Consider the following 19,066-nt stretch of genomic DNA (forward strand, 5'->3'; position numbering starts at 1 on the left):
TATTCCAGTGATTAAAACACAGAATTTTGTCTGTTTTTATTGCAGTACTGCCTGAGGGCCTGAAGATCAGAGGGATCCAAAACTGAATCTGGTATGCAAATTTATCCAGATTCTTGCAATCTTATGAAGATATTAAAAGTATTCACAATTTCACATCCAGGGAAATTATTCTGAAATTGACAATTTCAAAAATTGTTTGACGCTCTTTTCTGCAGATTTGTACACCTCTTCCCGTCTTTGCTTCTGAGGCATTCTGCCTTTCTATGATGCTCTTTTCAAAGCTTACTTATCTGTTGCTAAATAACCTAATATATACCGGCGCCTCAAGACAGGCTGTGTAAAGATGCTCCTGAGACAGTCCAGCACATAAAAGCAGGGTGCAAGATGCTAGCAGGCGGGGCATACATGGAACCCCAAAACAATGTGGCTGTCATAGTATACAAAAATATCTGTGCCGAGTATGGCCTGGAAGTCCCGAAGTCGAAATGGGAGACGCCCCCGAGGGTGCATAAGCGAGATATATATATATATATATATATATATATATGTAGATAGATATGGAGACACACAGCAACGTGAGCAACACGACAACAAGCAGAGCAAGGCGGAGGACATAATTACGCAGAGGATAAGGAAAGAATGGAAAACAGGAGGGGACACAGCTGGAAGTAATCAGACACAATGAGCGAGGGAGGAAGCGAAACTGAACTCACTGAACACAGGATGAGAGACTGTCAAAATAAAACAGGAAACACACTGAATTACAGAGTAAGAGACAAGGGCTTGACACTGGGACCGAGGGAGAAACAGGCATGGGTACAAGACAGACTGAAGAGACAGAAAGGGCAAGAGACATGACGGGCTGGGGAGAACACAGACGGGACAACCAGAGCACAAAAGGGAACAGACTCAATGAGCAAGAACCTAAAAACTAGAAATGCAAATGACTAAACTAGGAAGAGCGAGGAAACAGAACCACGAATAACACTAAATCAAAGAATATGAATTAAACCAAAAAACACATAAACACTGGGTCACAGACCCATGACCATGACAGATTCAGAAATACTGATAGTTTAGTGTTTTGTAAAGGTTTGTTCTGTAATTAAACTTTAGGTTTTTTAATCATGAACTAAACTGCTTGTAATAAGTTTACTGGGGCACTTACAAAGACGTATATGCTGCATCGACTGGGTAAGCTATAAAAGCAATCTTGAAGGACTGAAGGAATGTGGAGTACACACAGATGTGTGTAATAAAAAAGCAGGCGTTAGTAACTGCTGACTTCCACTGAATTGTGTGTGTTTCACTGTACTACTATTGTGTGTATTGGTTGTAGGTCAGAGTTTTCTAACTTGGGACATTTCAAGAGAACAGAGTTCAATCTTATTATAATTACTAACAAATATGATTTCTCTCTACCTTGGTAAGCATATTTCTGCTGTGAAAATGAAAGAGACCCTTCATTATAGAATTGTGTATTGTTTTTAGTTTTCTTATTGCTGTACACACTCACTGGCCACCTTGTTATGTACACCTGTTCAGCTGCTCGTTAATGCAAGTATCTAATCAGCTCATCAGATGGTAGCAACTTAGTCTATTTAGGCAGATATACATGATCAAGATGACCTACTAAAGTTAAGTTAGTTAATCAAGCGTAAGATTGGGGAAGGAAGTAAATTTGAATGTTTCTTGGTTGCTGCTGCAGGAGATGCTGATGTGAGTATTTCAGAAACTGCTGATCTACTGGGATTTTTCACACACACTCATCTCGAGAGTTTAGACAGAGCGGTCTGAAAAAGAGAAAATATCCACTGAGCAGCAGTTCTGTGGGCAAAAATATCTTGTTGATACCAGACGTCACGGGAGAATACCCTCAATACATTGAGCTAATAGGAAGGCGATGGCAACTCAAGTGATCACCAAATCAAGCGATGCATAACACATAACACATCAAACTTGGAGGCAGATGGGCCACAACAGTAGAAGACTAGACTGAGTGCCACTCCTGCCCATGAAAAACAGGGAAGCATGGCTACAATTCGGGCAACAGAAGATTGGCCTGATGAGTCTTGTTTACTGCTGAAACTTTCACATGGTAGGGACAGACTCTGATATAAACATTATTTATCAATGGTTTAGATTAATGGTGTTCAACTCAACTCAAACAGTCACAAGCCAAAGTTGATGAGTCCAGCTACTACAGATAAAGAGAGAAAACTCACCCAACACAGTGGAAATGTGTAAAACATGTTTACGAGTCAATTTCAATGTCCAATAAGTTTGGCTTTAAAATTCCAGGAACTGCTTCAGGCCCACAAACAAGTGAGACGTCATTGCAGAAAATATACTCAAAGTGTACCAGTATTAAAGGAAAACCAAGAATAACATAGGAAACAAAGACAAACTCCAGATAAAAAAAGACAATAAATAAGTGTTTTAAATTTCCACGAAACAGCTGAACCCTCTTCTGATGAAGAAAAAAAAACACAACGAAGTGCATTTGATGAACTCTTTTATTGAGTGTAAGTAGGTTAGTGTACATGAATAAATCCAAAACAACCATTAGGCTGTACAAAATATTTAAACTTATGTTTCTTTCCTTCTTTTAGATGTATTTATTTGCTTGGCACTATGAATAAATAAGACAAACTTAGGCAACCATTCTAAAAAGGGCTGAACATATTTTAATGAAACTGTGCCAAGGTAGGTTTTAACAGTTGTGACAAACAGCAACCTATTGTACATTTATACAGCCATAAAAAAAGACTTCTGTGAATTCATGAGAGATGAGCTGTTATTTTACTTCCCATTTTCAATATGAGAGTTTTTCACTCTGTCTTTGATGAACGATCTCTCGGCACATGATTGCTGGATTTCCCTGCCTGGAAACCCCACATTGTTTTGTTTGCATCTTCAAGTGTAACAATACCAATGTGAACAACAGCCCTGCCGCCGCCTGGATTCCCAAGGGCCCAATTGCAAATACATGACAACAGAGAGAGACGGCAAAACAAACAAAGGAAGGAGGTATATTCTAGATCACTAAGTCTCTGCCATGCTGTCACACTCGGTTACTTTCTGTCTTGTGTATATTTGGTTAGCCTTGAGGATAGGAAATGAACACAGGCTGGTTTGAGGAGATGAGGGGGTGTTACGATGTAGAGCTATTACCGACAGCAGCTGCTGACTCAGCTGTCTCAGGAAGCAACTGTCACCCTTCAATTCTGGACCGCAGCCAGTCAATCTGGAGAATCAATGAAGCTGTATGTGTGGTGGCTGCTGTGTGTGTCTGTGTGTGTCTGAGAGAGAGAGAGTGCTAAAAATGATGACACTCTGACAAGCAGGTGAAAAAATGAAGCCATTAATTTCTACAGCATCACAGGGGATTTCTCAGATTATATTCAGCTACAACTGAAAAGCAAACTCTGGAATTTTTCAAATTAAGTCATAGGTAAAGAATACATCTTTACAATTAATGTACTGGATTTAAAAAAAAAAATCATGTTTAAGAAGGAAGTATTCATCAATGTATAGCTGATAGACTATCTGATAGTTCCTCCTTCTTCTTCTTTTATTTTTTTTGTTTGAATTAAAAACACGGAAAGAACTGAATGACTTAAATGTTAAAGGTTTTTCTACATTATTTTCACAGCATTTTCAGACCAGTAGTTGAAAGACAGTATTTCACATGCAGTAACCTATGAATATATGGATTTTGGTACTTCTTATTTATCTATGAGATAAATAAAGTAGCTATGATACACTTAAAATGAACAAGTGTTTGTTCTTCAGTGATGAGCAACTGTTCACTTGATGTTACCGTATTCTTTATTTAGTGTCACACAATAATGTGTGGCTCTCTGTTAGATGGCTCCCCGAGGCCACACTGTCCTCTAATTATTTGTGGCAGGTTTATCTTTGGTCTCTGCCACCTCCTGTTTGTCTCAGCCTCTCAGACCACAGCCTGTTAAATTGATAATAAAGAAACATTTAGTCAAGTACGGGGCAGTTTAGTTTCAGAAAAGTACATTTAAATATTCATTTAAGCCCTTATACTAAAAATACAGACAGCTATGAATGTATGGGGCGCCGTTTGTAAACTGAAACATGCCGAAATTAACAGCAACATTTTTCCACATTTAGCTCTAAATCTTACAAAAACATGTTTTTTCGAGTCATTTTTTACAACATTTAGTAAAATATTTGTAACTTTTCATATTTAAAACAGGATTTTAAATGTTAAATCTAAATGCTAAATGTTAAATCTAAATGTTAAATGTTAAATCTAAATGCTAATATGAATGATGCAAACAATATATACGGGTTTTTTTTTTTAAGTTTCTTTCGCTTTGTTGTTGCTGTTTTTAGAACGTTATGCTAAATTCTCACCAGCAGGTGTCGCCATTCTTCAATTTGTGGGAGACTTATTATCGTGTGGGAGATTAAGCAAAATCTAACCAACGGATCTGCACGTATAATGTGCAGCAGAGAAGAGCTCTGATTATTATTGTTATTTCCTTTGGTATTTTTGGTTCTTAGGCAGGCGATCTTTACATCCAATATGTACCGTGACCCAAAGCATTGTTCCAAAGTTGAAATTAAACGCCGTGTTGAGTACCCTAGCTATAAAATCGGACTCGATGAAACATGCACATAAAATAACAAATCTGAAGTTTCAACATGGAGAACACAGCTGTAACTGATTTATTTTATGTGTGTATTTACTAAATGTCAAAACGCTTTCAGAACCTCCCGAAATCCGTCATCAGGGCAGAAATCAGTAGAAACTGTTACTCTTGACAGACGTGCAAGAACCGCCGGAAGTGGGTGGTTTGTCAGCGAGCGAGAAATACGCACACACACACACACACACACACACACACACAGAGGGAGAGATAGAAAGAGAGAGAGAGCGCGCGCAGTGAACTGTGAAGCGAACTGTTGGGAACTGACTGACGGAGAGGTCCATGTTGTAGGTTGCACACGTCTCTGCAGCCTCACCCCACATTTTATGAAAGAGGACAGCAACTTCAGTCGATCCACAGAGGTGAGTGTGACAGTTTAATTCGCTTGAATGTGCTTCTTTTTCTCCCCCCGAAGAGGTGAATGTCCTCGCCTTGTCCCACTGAAGGTGCCCGTTGCGAAAGAATATTGTGACAGCGCTTTGTAAACAAACTGCGAGTGCGGCAGCGCTTCTCCGTCTGCAGACGTTGTGAATCAATTTGGATGGCAGTGATATGAATTGTGCTGGAGTAGGCTACTTTTCCACATTTTATTTTATTTTTTTTAATTTTTGGGGCTTTATTAACGCGGATGAATCAACAGGCAGGTCCCCCTGCGCGCGCGAACATTCCCAGTAATATTTCTAAATTCGGGCTGACAGCGTCTCTGTCGAGCCAGTGAGTTTGCTGTCATCTTGACCTACTACTCAGCATATTATCTCTGCCCCCCCCCCCCTCTTTCTTTTTGATGCCTGTATATTGTTAAAGGTGTAAAGCTCTATTTATGGCAAGCAACCATTTCATCTTCGCTGCTGTAATGGCAGGCTTTGACGCGCGGTCATGGTTAGCTTTAAGTTTTGTCTATGGTCAACTATCCCTTCCAGCCTCGCATATATTACTGAGCAAAAAAAAAAAAGTCTTGAGCTACCCCTCATTTCTTTAAGTTGTTGTTGTTGTTTTTTTTGTTTTTTTTAAGGAAATGGGTGAAGCAATTTCCTGAAACGTGCAAACATAAATGGAATCACAGTGCATAAGACATAAGGCAAAAAGAAAACAAAACCCCCCCAGCAAAAACAGTTCTGAGTTTGAAAGTCAATATTTGGTATGATCATCTTTATTCGTCAACACAGCCTGAACTCTCTTAAGCAGCTTTCTTTTTATTTCTTTACATAGTATTGAGGAGTAATTCTCCAAGCTTCTCGAAGACTATTCCAAAGCTTTTCTTTGAATGTTGGCTGCCTTTTTGTTCCATTCTCTTAGAAGATGATCCCACACTGCGTAAATAATGTTGATGTCCATGATCTCAGGATTCCAATCCATGACTGATAGTGTTCCACTGTGTGTGTGTGTGTGTGTGTGTGTGTGTGTGTGTGTGTGTGTGTGTGTGTGTGTGTGTGTGTGTTTTCTATTCAGGTATGCTTTTACTGCATTGGCAGTGTATTTGGGATCATTGTCATGTTCAAAAATGAAGCATTTTCCAGTCAGATGCAATCCAGATGGTATTGCATAGTGGATCAAAATCTGATGATGACATAATTCCCATTAATTTTGACAAGATCCCCAGCACCACTGGTTTAAATGCAGTGCCAAACCATGACTTATCCTCCACCGTGCTTTCCTGATGTCTGTGGACACTTCACACATCATCTGCTTTCAGTAATTTTTTTTACGCCTGTCATGCCTTTTATCTTGCACTTATCTGTTTTCCTCAAATTTTTTTAAGACACACTGCACACCACATAGAGATATACCAAGTTTATAGCTAATAGCTCTTTGGGAATCAACTTGTTGGTGTTGAAGAAAGAAAAAAGTGGGATTAAACTTTAGGCACTTTGCTAGTAACAAAGTACCCAAAGGTATAATTTAACTAAGTTGTTTGTTATGTGTAGATGCAACACTGGTTCATCCCTTGAGTTAGGTGCCTTTTTATGCTTGAATGATTACCGTATTTCCCGGACTACAGAGCGCACCTGAATATTAGCCGCACAAGCTAAAAGCAGGGGAAAATCCTGTTTTGTACATACATTAGCCGCACCTGACTAAAAGCCGCAGGTGTTTCAATGTTGACTTATCATATGTAAGAGAATATGCACAAATCGAATTGTCAGGAAAGAGATGGCTGTTTGGAGACACACCACTTTTATTAATATTTTGAAAAACAAGTTATGGGTACATATTTGCATAACCTTTTAGGGTATGTGTACAAGTAGTGGTAATTACAAGTACAAAACATGTACTGTGCTTCATAAATGAGTAACAAATGTAGTACATAACAATAACCTACAGCACACCAGAAAAATAGATTCAGACTACCTTTTAGGCTCAGGTGCAGTGACACGGCTTTAACAAGAAGAAAAGTCAGTCATTCACCACCATCTTTCTCTTCTTCCTGCGCACTAAAACCACCAAAGTCCTCTCCTCCAGTGTCGGAAACGAACAGGCTCAGGGTGGCTTCATCATCCACTCTCAGCTCCTTTCTTTCGTTGTCACTTTCAAAACCAAAGAAATCCTCATTGTCAGTGTCAGAGTCGAACACCTTCTGAAGAGCCTCCTCTCCATCAGGCAGCAGTCCAGCCCTTCGAAATCCGTTGGTGATCGTGGATGTTTTCACACTTTCCCACGCTGTCAGAATCCAGTGGTGGAGTTGGGCATAACTTGCTTTTTGCAAGTTTATCGCCGCTCATCATCCACGCCTCCAGCTGAACGCGTAGCGCTACTTTGAAGTTTGTTTTTCGCGCTACTTCGTACGGCACTACGTTGCCTGGCGGATGGACATGTGACTAACATACCACTCTTGAACTCCGATCCTTCCGCCAGGCAACGTAGTGCCGTACAACAGCGGAACAAACAAAACAAATCCGCTCATGGACAATCCATAGAAAAGCCGCACCTGACTAAAAGCCGCAGGGTTCAAAGCTTGTGCAAAAAGTAGCGGCTTATAGCCCGACAATTACGGTAATAGGTCAGTGTTAAGTGGCTTAAAAAACAAAAAAAAACAACAACACATTACTTTGAAAATGGTCAGATGCAAGGACTAGATTGAAAATAGGTGAAAGAGCTGCTCCGTAACATAAGTGCTCTATGCCAGCTTTGTACTAACTGCCATATTCACATAAAAATTGAGTTACAAATTTAAAAGGTGCAAGGACATTTTGAGCGTGCCTCCATAATTCATTTCAGCTCTCCCAATTGTTGCTGTCAAACAGAACATTTTGTCACTGTTTGCTTTTCCTGTTGATATTTAATTTCCCAAAAGCATGAAAGGATAGTGCTTAAAGGTCAAAACAAAGCTGCCAAAGGAATGCCTTCTGTACCAAGTCTACAGTTTGTGCGTCTTACAAACAACATTAAAATATCACTGTTTCTTTGTTGTATTTGTGTCATTTTCAAGAACTGCAGATGAGCTTAGCTGCAAAGATTATACCATCCCCTTATCTTTTGTCACTTTGTTGCTCCAGTAAGACCTCATAATTTTTGCCTTCGATAAACCTGTAACATTTTTTTTCTTGACAACTGGGATGACATTGCCTTTGCTTCTTGTGGCTCGGAGTAATTGAGCCTTGTGATAATGCCACCATCCTTCTGTGATAATGTCTTCTGGAAGACGCTATGACTACTCTTTGACTTCTCTTTGACTTCTCTCATCTCAATACAGCAGCAGGAGTTGGTAGCTTGTGCCTCATTTTAATTTAGAAATTGGCTCGAGGTGATTTTTTTTAGAATCAGTTGGTGAAAGAGCAGCTGTTGTCATAATTGTTTAGCTCGTTTTAGCTCCTTTGCATTTGGGAAAGAACAATTTCAAAACATAACCCTAAAGGCAGGGAAGTGGAGATATGAATTGTTTATGTTTATAATTTGTGGATGTTTTGGTATTTCATATGTTGTTGATGTTCACACCTCTCAGTGTATGACTCAAGACTATTTTCCTTGTCATTTTTAGTTTTATTATTATTATTATTATTATTTCTATTAATTGTAATATTTTTAGCCATTTTTCCATTTCTGCTCTTTCAGTCATGGAAAAAAATTCAATCAGTCTGCAGGAAATAGTGGTCAGTATTTTTAGCCTTTAACCCTGTTGGCAAGAACTGTGCTATGCTGCCTGCTCCCTACATTGCTCCTGTGCATTGTGCATAGGAATGGAAGTTTTTCCTAAGTTTCTTTGGAAAGGAAGACATTCAGTTGACATGGAAATATGGCATGTTGGCCAGGCATGAGTTGGCTGGTACACGCCGTCCCTGACAGGAACCCCTGATGCAAGAGGGATGGCAGCAGGGGAGACAGGAAAACTCAGTGTTTTGTCCTGTAAGCCAACTGTGCCGTGTGGTCAAAGCATCCTTAAGCTTGTCTTTGCCTCTCCCTTTTTCCATCCCCACTTTCATACAAGTATAGAAAAAACATTAACGTAAGTAGTGAGGTTAGTTAGGAAGGATATCACAAAGGATTTGTTCTAAGCATTGACCTCATGAGTGGCTGGAAATGAGAATAATAGGGCAGTGGTTTTGATTTGAGTTGGTGAGTCAGAGCTGAGGTGTCAAAGATGTCAATTATACACTAATGATTGTGATAAGCGTGGAGCTTCTTGTCACTATGAACAGAGGAAGAAAGTGTGCCGAAGAATTACGTGAATGGAAAGAGGGTAAGAAGTTCATTTGCTTGTGATCCAACTGTGTGTCAATGAACGTGACCCCAGCCATTTAGTAATGTAGTAATAACAGTTACAGACAAACAGGGATGAGGGGAGATTTAGTGTGAAAGAGAAAGGGGAAACACATTCAAAGGGAAGTGATCAGGAAGCATGTGGTGACATGCTTGCTAACCACGTCCTCCTTCAGCTGGGCTAACACTAATCCATTAGTCACGTGACCATGAGCTTTTAGCCCAGTTTAGGTCAGGAGTGCTCTGATCCATCTGTCGAATGGCATTGCTGTTTGTTGGCATCCACAGCATGTACGCTATGATCCCTGCCTGCCTCACACAAGACTCATTTGATTTCCATCAGCTAATTACTTCTGCAGGATTTTATCAGCAGTTTCACAACAATTGCCCTCCCATTATCAGTTATTCTTTTGTCTTTCATTTTGCCTAACTTAAAATGACTTGTCTTTTCTTCAGTCCTTTGAATAGGTGGGGGGGGGGGGGGGGGGGAAGATGATGGTCAAACCTTGTATGCACGAAGAAACACGATAAGGCTCTGGGTTATTATCTCAGTGACACATCAAGAATAGAATGACTACTCGTAAGTTTGCACTGTGCCAAAAAAGGCACTGACAAGTCGTAATAGCAAGGTACATGCATTGTTTGAATTCCAGTGAATGCAAGCATGCAGTGTAATCTGAGCATACTTCCAATTTTTTGTTTTTATTTTACATTACGTAAGACGATTTCGAACAGAATTCAATCCAGAATACACCTAACAGATTAATGGTCTGGATTAATCATTTTCTCATGTTTACACAATACTCATTTGGAGGCTAAACACACAGGAGCAAAAGGCACGTCTGGCACATAAGATTCTAAGTATCCAATTAGTTTTATGTCTCGTGATAGTATATGTTACAAGTGCTGACAAATATATTCCAACTCCCCCCAAAGTAAATTTATTAGAGTTAGCAAATGTTGCAAGTGTTCAGCAGACATATCCAGACTGTTACTTTTTCAGTAGGGAGACATACACAGCTGAGGGTTGGCAGCTTAGGAATCCGAGTGAGTAAAAAAGACTTTGACATCAGTGAGCTCTTGTAAATGGATTCTTAACTTGGAGAAAATTGTGTTTGTGGCAAAAACCGCAGGAATAACATATAGAAAAATGCAAACCCTTCTCATTGTGCTGCTGCCGTGTTAGTGTAGTTGTTTAAACATGTGAAAGCTTATTGCAATGTTGTCACTTGGTATTGATCTCCCACACTGCACAGCTTCTTTTTATGTTTTATGTATGCCTTAGGCTCTGAGTCATGCTTCATTTCTCATGCATGAATTATGTGGATGAATAACTTTAGTTGTGCCCTAAAGGACATTGTATCATATGAAGTCTTGAACGCGGAGAGAGGAATAGATGCTTTGTTTAATTATCAAAAATGTGCACTAAAAATTGTCAATATTTGTGATAAGTAGTGCAATCTTCTGTCGTTTGAATTGGTAAGAAGTGCAAAGGTATGAACATAACCAATATGAGCAAACGAGCAAATTAACAAGCGCACATAATAAAACTGATCAAGTTTTCAGTATACTTTGTCCTGACAAATGATGTACAACAGACACAGAATTATACACCAGACCTTTTCATATTCTAAAAAGTTTTTATTAAATCTCAGTTTGCAGTCTTAACTGTTTATTTTTGGCAGCAATGCTATTTCTGTTGTGGGTCGTGACCTGATACAGGTGACCTGCTGGCCTACTTCTAAGAGGAGTATAGATCATCACCCAGAGGACCACTGAAAACATATTTGTATGTATCAGCTGGTTGAATGTCTACATCAGTAGTGGTGCAAAGGAAAAAGACGGTAACTGTATTGGAAATCTCTAATGGGACCAGATAGTGCATTTTAATGCAGCAAAGTCTCAGGTAATGTAAAAAAAAAAAAACCCAAACCAACAAAGAAAAGAAACTTCCTCTGTGTCAATATAAAGTCTTGCAGTAAGAATTCAATTGTTTATATCAGTATTACGTAGCATAACATTATTGTAGACTCCTTTCTCTGGTGTGATCTGTTATTAAAATTATTATTATTAGATCTGTTATTGTTCTAGTATTAAACTTGGCAAAGACACAATCCTCCTCAGCTCATGCTAGGGCTGCCCTTTTTAACATCCCAGCACATATCACTTTAATTAGGTGTCTACCCTGAAATGCATTGTAACCTGAGGCCAGGTGACCGCATCTCTTACCACAGAGGAAGCAGACAGCAGACAGGAAAGAAAGTGCCAGGTCTCGGCATGCTGTTAAACATCATTTTTCATGCCTTTTTTTGCCTCTTACAGTCACGTTTTTGTTGTTGTTGTTGTGTTTTTTGTTTTTTTTTTACAACGTTTACAACATCTTGAGAGCTGCTGTTAAGCATGTCATTGCCCGAATTCTGTAGCAGTTCAAGACCTAAAAGTAAACTCCACTCCACTCGCAGCTACGGTTAAGACAGATCACATAGATCAGCGTTGAAGTGACAATGGCAAGGATAATTAGGCAAACTAGGTACATTGCAGCAATCAATTATATTGAATGGCTTATATTGGCATACAGTTAGATAGCACTGCATGATACCTAACTGCTGCTGCCATCACTGCTGTGTTCAAGCCTATTACAGGCTTGCAGCAAACGAGACATATTGGAAACCCAACTGGTAGCTCACAGATAAAGTTTGTTGGGAAGGAAGAAAATGTTGGAGACAAACAGGACAATATACTCGAAGCAGAAAAAAAATTTCTGCTAGTAGATGAAATTATCTTAGCAATTGCTTCTACAGTGGCAACACACAGATAGCTTGTGTATGCACATGGGAGACACAACATAAGCAATTAAATCAGTTATCATTATTCATGAGCCCCGTTTGAATGCTTTTCTGTGTCTAAGTGTGCATGTGTGTGTGCTTTGTCCAACTAGATTGAGGTCATGGATGCTTTCTAGTGTCTGGGGAAAGGGCTAACATCTGCACAAGATTACTGTAAGGAGCATTTGATTAAAAAGTGATTACAATGATAAAAAAAGAAAAAAAAATTCTCAATTATTGAGGCTTATGTTTCATTTATATTTGATTATATAGTGGATTAAAGTGTGTTGGATTAGAGTAAAACTAGGTTGAATGTTACATACCGATTTTTACAAAGACCAGATCTCTCTATTATTTAACAGTGTATATGAATTTCGCTGCCTTCTCTGATGTTTTAGCATGTTTAAACTATGTAATGTAACATGCATACACCAACAAGAGGGAGAAGTAAATGTTCTCTGTCTCTTTTCTTGCTTGTTGAGTCACTGGCACAGTATAATGCAAAGTCGGTCTAGATTTGTAGAGCTGTTATCCTGTATTGATCCTGTGGATTCATCCATGACCACAGCAGAATATCCCTAACAAGCCTCTTGGATGAGCCCTGCATGACATCTCCAGCTAACTCCACCACTCCTACAGCAAAACAAATCATCATTACATAGGTACTTTCGGCGTTTTATTCAAAGAAAGGTTGTGATGTAGCACATTGCATTCTCGTAATTGCTGGATGTTAGCACAACAAAGATTCACTTCCTCTTTTCTTTTATTTTTGGGCGCTCGTGCCTGTAATATCTGTGACTTAAAGCAAATGTTTAGCGTGTTAGTTTAGTTTCCACAAAACAAACTGTTGGTATTTAGGTCAAAGAGTGTAACTACATCTATTTAAGATTACATTCATACCTTTTCCCAGGCTTGTGTAATGTTTCAATTGAATATTTGGCGAGTATTAACAGAAAAACATACGAGCTTGTAGTCTGTTCGATATAGTTGATAATTAATCAATGTTTCTGTCCGCTTTTGACCACCTGAGTTAGTCACATGGGTTAGGGGAAGATATTGCACTATGGCTAATGATGTGTGGCAATACCATCAAATCACATTTAACACTTTTTTTTTTCGTCATTCTCACATGATCTGTTATCCTTTTTCTTTGCTTTACACAGAGAAAAGCATGAGGCAGTATGTGTATAAACTTTAAAGCTATGAATTATATATTGACAAATATTCCCTTAGTTACAGGGAATGTAACTGCTGATATTCTCTTCAAAATTTGAAAGGCAACCTACCTATAGAAATGTCCTCTACATTCACTGAACGGGCATGCAGGACTATGCTGAGTTTGTAATGCAGGACACCTTTGTCATTCTACATGTTTTTATTCGGTGTTTCATTTAGTGATCACAGATTGCAGATCACATTTTTCTATACTGTTCTTTTCAGTGTAGCTTATACTGAAAACTATCTTCATTCAACAAAGTTGACTAAAGTCTGATGGTCAAGTGCAATAATGGGGAATGAAGGAATTATTTTGCCCAGCGTAACAGGATTAATCATCTAGCATTTACTGCTGTGATGCTTCTGCAGGCTGGACACTACAGTTGTATTCTCGTTAGTATTAGGTGACCATGAATATAATCAGGAAGGATGCCATAGAAGGAACCAAAGACGTGCAATGAAACTTAATATGAGATTAGTTGTTGTATAGATGAGGTATGTCAAGGAGTATTTTAATTATGCATTATCAAACACAATGCAAATGTATAGAATTCACACTGAATTCAGAAAAGTGTGACCGAGTGGGAGGATATAGCTGTGGTACTCTGTATAACCTCTGTGTCCATGTTTAGCTTATCCAGATCATCCATCTGCCACTACCGTAATCACTCAGACAGCTACCATGTATACAGGATCGTAAGGTTGATATGGCAGAGGTGAGAGCTCCATCCTGTTTTTCTGTTTCTAAAGGATGGTATTTCTATCAAGAGCAGCTCTGCCACATATAGCAGCAGGCCATTGTGATGGTAAATCCCCATATGTCCAAAAAATACTATCAAAATATAGTTATATATTCACAAGAAAAGGATGGATTTCCTCTGGGAAAACATTATGGCTCATACACTCTTTTCTCTCGCTGACAACAAACAAACACTCCCTCTATTGAGTGTGTCGTGCTTTTTGATAAGCTTAATCAAGAAGCAACATTTTATACTACTTATACAAAAATACTTATGTATTTGTGATTTTTGGTTATGTTTGAATTTAAGATTCAAGAACATTTAATTATCATTGTCCATCCATCCATCCTTCCTCTTATCCAGGAAGTACCTGGAGAGGACTCATGCAAATTCCAGGAGAACACACTAACTCCGCACAGAAAGGTCCTGGCAAGATAGTGGAGTTGAAATCAGGATCTTCTTGCTGTGCTAGCCACAGTGCCAACGTGCTGCCTAATTGCTTGCAGTGTCACTGGCGCAATATAATTTAGTAAATTGTGTAATGCATTGCACAACAAACCTGCAGGAGTTCCCAAACTAGAGATGGCACGATACCACTTTTTTATGTCCGATACCGATATCATAAATTTGGATACCGATATGAATCCGATATAGTGTTTTTTAATCAACAAAACTGTTTTTTAAATATCTTGCTGCATTTTGTATAAGTTCATACTCAAGTTTAAAACAACAACTACACTAAAGCTATTCTGTTATACCTGTATGCAAAAAAAAAAATTTCATAGTTCAGCAATACTGATCAATCTAATAAACTTAAACCTACACCATCCTCCCTATTCTGGTATTTTAAAGAGTACTTAGCGTAAATATTAAGCAACCTAACTAATAGGGTTCCAACTCCCAGCAACAACAAAAATAAATAAATAAAAAATAGGGAACCACCCCTCACGCTCCACCTCATGATGCTTAATCGACGTAATCAACCTTAATTTGATGCAGTGTGAAAAAAAAATGCACAGAAATCAATTATTTTTCAAGAAATATTAAATAGATTCAACATCTTTCTTCAACAAAATTGCAGACTGCACAGATGGTACCTTCCCAAAGGAAAAACTACTATAGCTTACTAGGGTGTATATATTAGACTTAATAGTTACTATATACAGTAATTGACTTCTATTCATTTTACATCAAATTAAAACTTTGGGTGTCAGATAATTATTTATTAAAAGCGAGACATTTTAAATGAGAATAAGAAAGAAAAGTATGTCTTTGTGCCCCCTTTTCCCTGTTAATGCCCTATCGGCCCCCCTGGCTAAACTTTGCTAGATCCGCCCCTGCACAGTTACCAGCGTCAGCTACGTAGAAAAAGATCCTCGAGTAGAAAGTAATATTAAATAAATTCTAACAACAGCTGATCAAGCTTAAACGTGCTGCTGTTGTTCAGCCGCTGGTTTCCTCTTTCTGGTGCAAAGTGGGCCAAAAGCAAACTAGAGACACGGACTCGCGACAGAAAAGCCGATCAGCTGATCATTATAAGCAGTTTCATGATTGAAGTAGCAGCAAGAGGAGGCAGTCGCTCCATATATCGCTTGTTAAGCTTAACGCAGGAATGCTTTACAAACATTCAGAGATGGACTTATACACTTGCTTTACTTCTCTCGGGGATAACTTTGTCGGAGATGAAATGCCGGGTTGCTAGCGAAGCTCCAAATGCTATCCAGACCACCGACAGGTCCTGCATGCCACAGCCGCTCTATCACGTGATGCATACTGCTCCGACGTGCTAACGTTCTGAGGTGAGTTACGGCGTGTTGCAAGTTTTGTGAGGTGCTTTCGTGATATTTAATGGATCAGATTACATTTTTTATTTTTCTCCGATATCCGATCCAGTAATTTAGGTCAGTATCAGACCGATACCGATACGTAATATCGGATCGGTCCATCTCTATCCCAAACACAAGGTTGCACTGGGACCAATACTTCTCATGCTATTCATACTTTCCTTAGGCAGTATTATTAAAACAAACTCCGGTCCATTCGCACCAGAACCTCTCGCCATAAGAACAGTTTCTTCCCCTCTGCTGTTGGACACATGAACAATAACCGTATGACTGTTCCCACCACTAACACATGACCCACGCTGTGTTCACTGCATCATTCCATGTTTGGCACTGATCACCACCTGCACTCATGTATATATCTATCTACTTAGCACTTTTAATTCTTATTCTTATTTTTTTTTCTCATGTCTATTTAAGCGTTGTTTATGACAGTATGTTTGCACTAAGCACCGCAGCAATTTCCTAATGTTGTAAACCTGCTCAACATTTGGCAATCAAACCCTTTCTGATTCTGATTCTGAATCAGCCTGAAATCATTCATATCACTGGCATGTGACTTCTTCTGGGCTTGTATAAAGCATGGAGTCTTTGCATAGGTCAGGACTTTACCCGGTCTCAGGTTTGTGTTGAATGTATGTTGAAATCTCCCCCAGTTTGACTGCATGTGCCCTAAGCGTTCTTGAACACGCTCTGTCTGGGCTAGTAGACTTCTTGATGCAGTCTTCTCATTCCTCTTTTGTCCTGATCTGAGGTAATAATAGAAGAAAGAAGAATTTTGAGGTCCTGGGTGTGCTTCTATGTCTGGTGGGAGAGGTTAGTTGGTGAGAACTGTTTGTGTTTCTCCAGATGGTTGGCGGAGTTGTGGGGGTGATAACAGGCCAGGTGGCATGGACAGGGCAAGCCTGTTTAAAAAACAAAACAAAACAAAAGTGGCTAAACTGGTTTGCAGCACCGTGGCTGTTCTGTGATGATTTTCATCTTTTCCAGACCTCCTTCACATTGTTCTCCTTCAAATTCTGTTTCATTTTTCTTCTGTATGATTCCTTTGTCTCTCTCAGCCTTAGGTCCACCTGTCCGTGTATCGGCTTTGTGTGGTCTCTTTTTACTAACGAGGAGCTCCTTGACACGGGAAACAAGCCTTGTTATTTAAAAAGCAGCAGTTTTATTGAAAACTAAAACATCCATACAGAAGTGGATGTAATCACTGGTATAATTTGAAACCTCCTTTGTCCTCAGTACTTTAGCATACGCTAATCAGTAGATTCAAAGCAGTTCCCTAGAGCCTTCTTTGCTCGGAAGACTGTTTTCTAAGGTGTGGTAGTGGGTTGCCTCTGCACTGGTGGCTTTAACCTGAGGTGTAGAAAGACCAGGTTTTGAACTGATTTTCCTAGTGGGGCCAGGGAGTGATTCTGTTTTCATTCATCACATTAGCATACAAGAGATGTCTTGTTCTGTTGTTCCTGGTGGGGCTATTCACAGGTGGGTAAAAGGCAAACCAGGCTGAGTATTGTCTCACACAGTCTCTGCAAACGCCCATGAAGGAATGTAAATGCCAACACCAATAACAATAGCGTGCAAGATCTCCATCAACATGACATATGGTCAGAGACTTACAAGCAACAGTTTGATATCGCAACGGCAGATCTTGTTTACAGTCACATACCCTGGGTTGCACCACCTGTTGTTGATAAAAAAACGTGCGAGAACCCTGCCTTTGCACTTTTCACTTAGCTTTGGGTTTCTGTTTTCTCTCCCAACAGATCAGCATTAGCTGAATTTGGTGAAGCCCATTAAGCTACACTGTAGCTCTTTGGATTCCTCACTTGGGCTGCCAGCTTGTCAGGTTTATTAACTAATGAGTTTACATTCCTCATGACATCTGAATGAATGGAAGCTGCTATCTCCACTGCTCAGCAGTATCATAGCCTTGAGCTCTGCTGCCTTAAAAGAGTCTCTTAATTCCTGTGGTATGGATTAAAGAGCTTGTGGTATGTCCCATTGTTTTCAGTGAGCAGCTCGTCTTTGGTATAAACAGTAATATTGCTACTGATTCAAAGTTGTTATATCGATAGCAAGAAATGTATATCAAAGTTGTAGCTAGAGAGTATCAAATAAAAGCTTTTTTTTAAAAAGTAAGAAAATATATGAAACATTCAGAGCTACTGGAAAAGCTGCTACTTGTGTGGGCACCACAGAGCAAAAGTTGCACCATTGAAATGTATTGACTGAAGCACTGAATCACAACTTCACTTTGATGGGAAATGTTCTCCGTTTCTGGTTTGCGTCACAATTTTGAAAGTTTCCATTTTTAAATTTTCCCGACCATTCAGAGAGCAGTTTGCCAGTGTTTGCCAATCAGAGAGTTTAAACGTTTTAAATTCAAAATCCTGCACTGTAGATTGCACCTTTTTAGGTTTCAAAATCTGTTCTCTTTCATAAAATGGTGCTAGTGCTGTTGTTTCTGTGGGGGCAGAGCTCTCTGTGGGGTAAAGGTGGAGTTGACCTTTACTGAAAGCAATGAGCTTGCCATCAAGGGAGGGGAGACACGGTAAGGGAAGCAACTGTGTGTGGGGGTGTGTGTGGGGTCAGGGCCGGGCAGAGGTCTGGTGAGTGAGTTAAGATACTGTGTGTGAGAAAGTGCAGCTATCTGACCTCTGACACATGAGGAGCTGGAAAGATCAAAGGTAGAGCTCTTTAAAGTTACGTGCATTGGTGTTTACAGATGCACTGATATAGAGGAAAACGAGAGTGAAAGAGAGGAGGATTTACCTTCGAGCACCAGTAAAGCTGTTCTGGATATAGAGCAACAGTGAAATCTAAATAAGGAATTCAGTAAAAACCCTATTCTGAGAAATGAATTCTCAAGGATGTTTTCATAGATGCTGGCTGGATTGTCGTTGGACTAGTTCGAAGATGTTGCAACAATACATAACCCATATTTGCCTACCACCCTCCCCCTGCCACACACAAATACAGCGTGTATGCACACAAACCCTCTGCTTGAGTCTTGCAACATGATGTGCCTCTGAGATTGCGTAGAGGTCACAAAGTCCCTTATC

At 39.4% G+C, this 19,066-nt stretch overlaps 1 protein-coding gene across 2 annotated transcripts in view; it reads left to right on the forward strand.

The window, feature by feature from the left end:
• Positions 1-4,900: 4,900 nt before the first annotated feature.
• The window catches only part of stat5a (signal transducer and activator of transcription 5a), a 50,859-nt gene continuing 36,693 nt past the window's right edge, over positions 4,901-19,066 (forward strand). For both annotated transcript variants that reach the window (XM_085351781.1, XM_085351779.1), the window contains exon 1: positions 4,901-5,050. The gene's annotated coding sequence lies outside the window, so the exon portion shown is untranslated. The remainder of the gene's footprint in view (positions 5,051-19,066) is intronic.

Source organism: Diplotaxodon limnothrissa, linkage group LG4 (assembly GCF_057381915.1).
Source record: "Diplotaxodon limnothrissa isolate DT_005_m linkage group LG4, D_limnothrissa_male_GT1.1, whole genome shotgun sequence".
In the NCBI taxonomy this organism is placed as follows: domain Eukaryota; kingdom Metazoa; phylum Chordata; class Actinopteri; order Cichliformes; family Cichlidae; genus Diplotaxodon; species Diplotaxodon limnothrissa.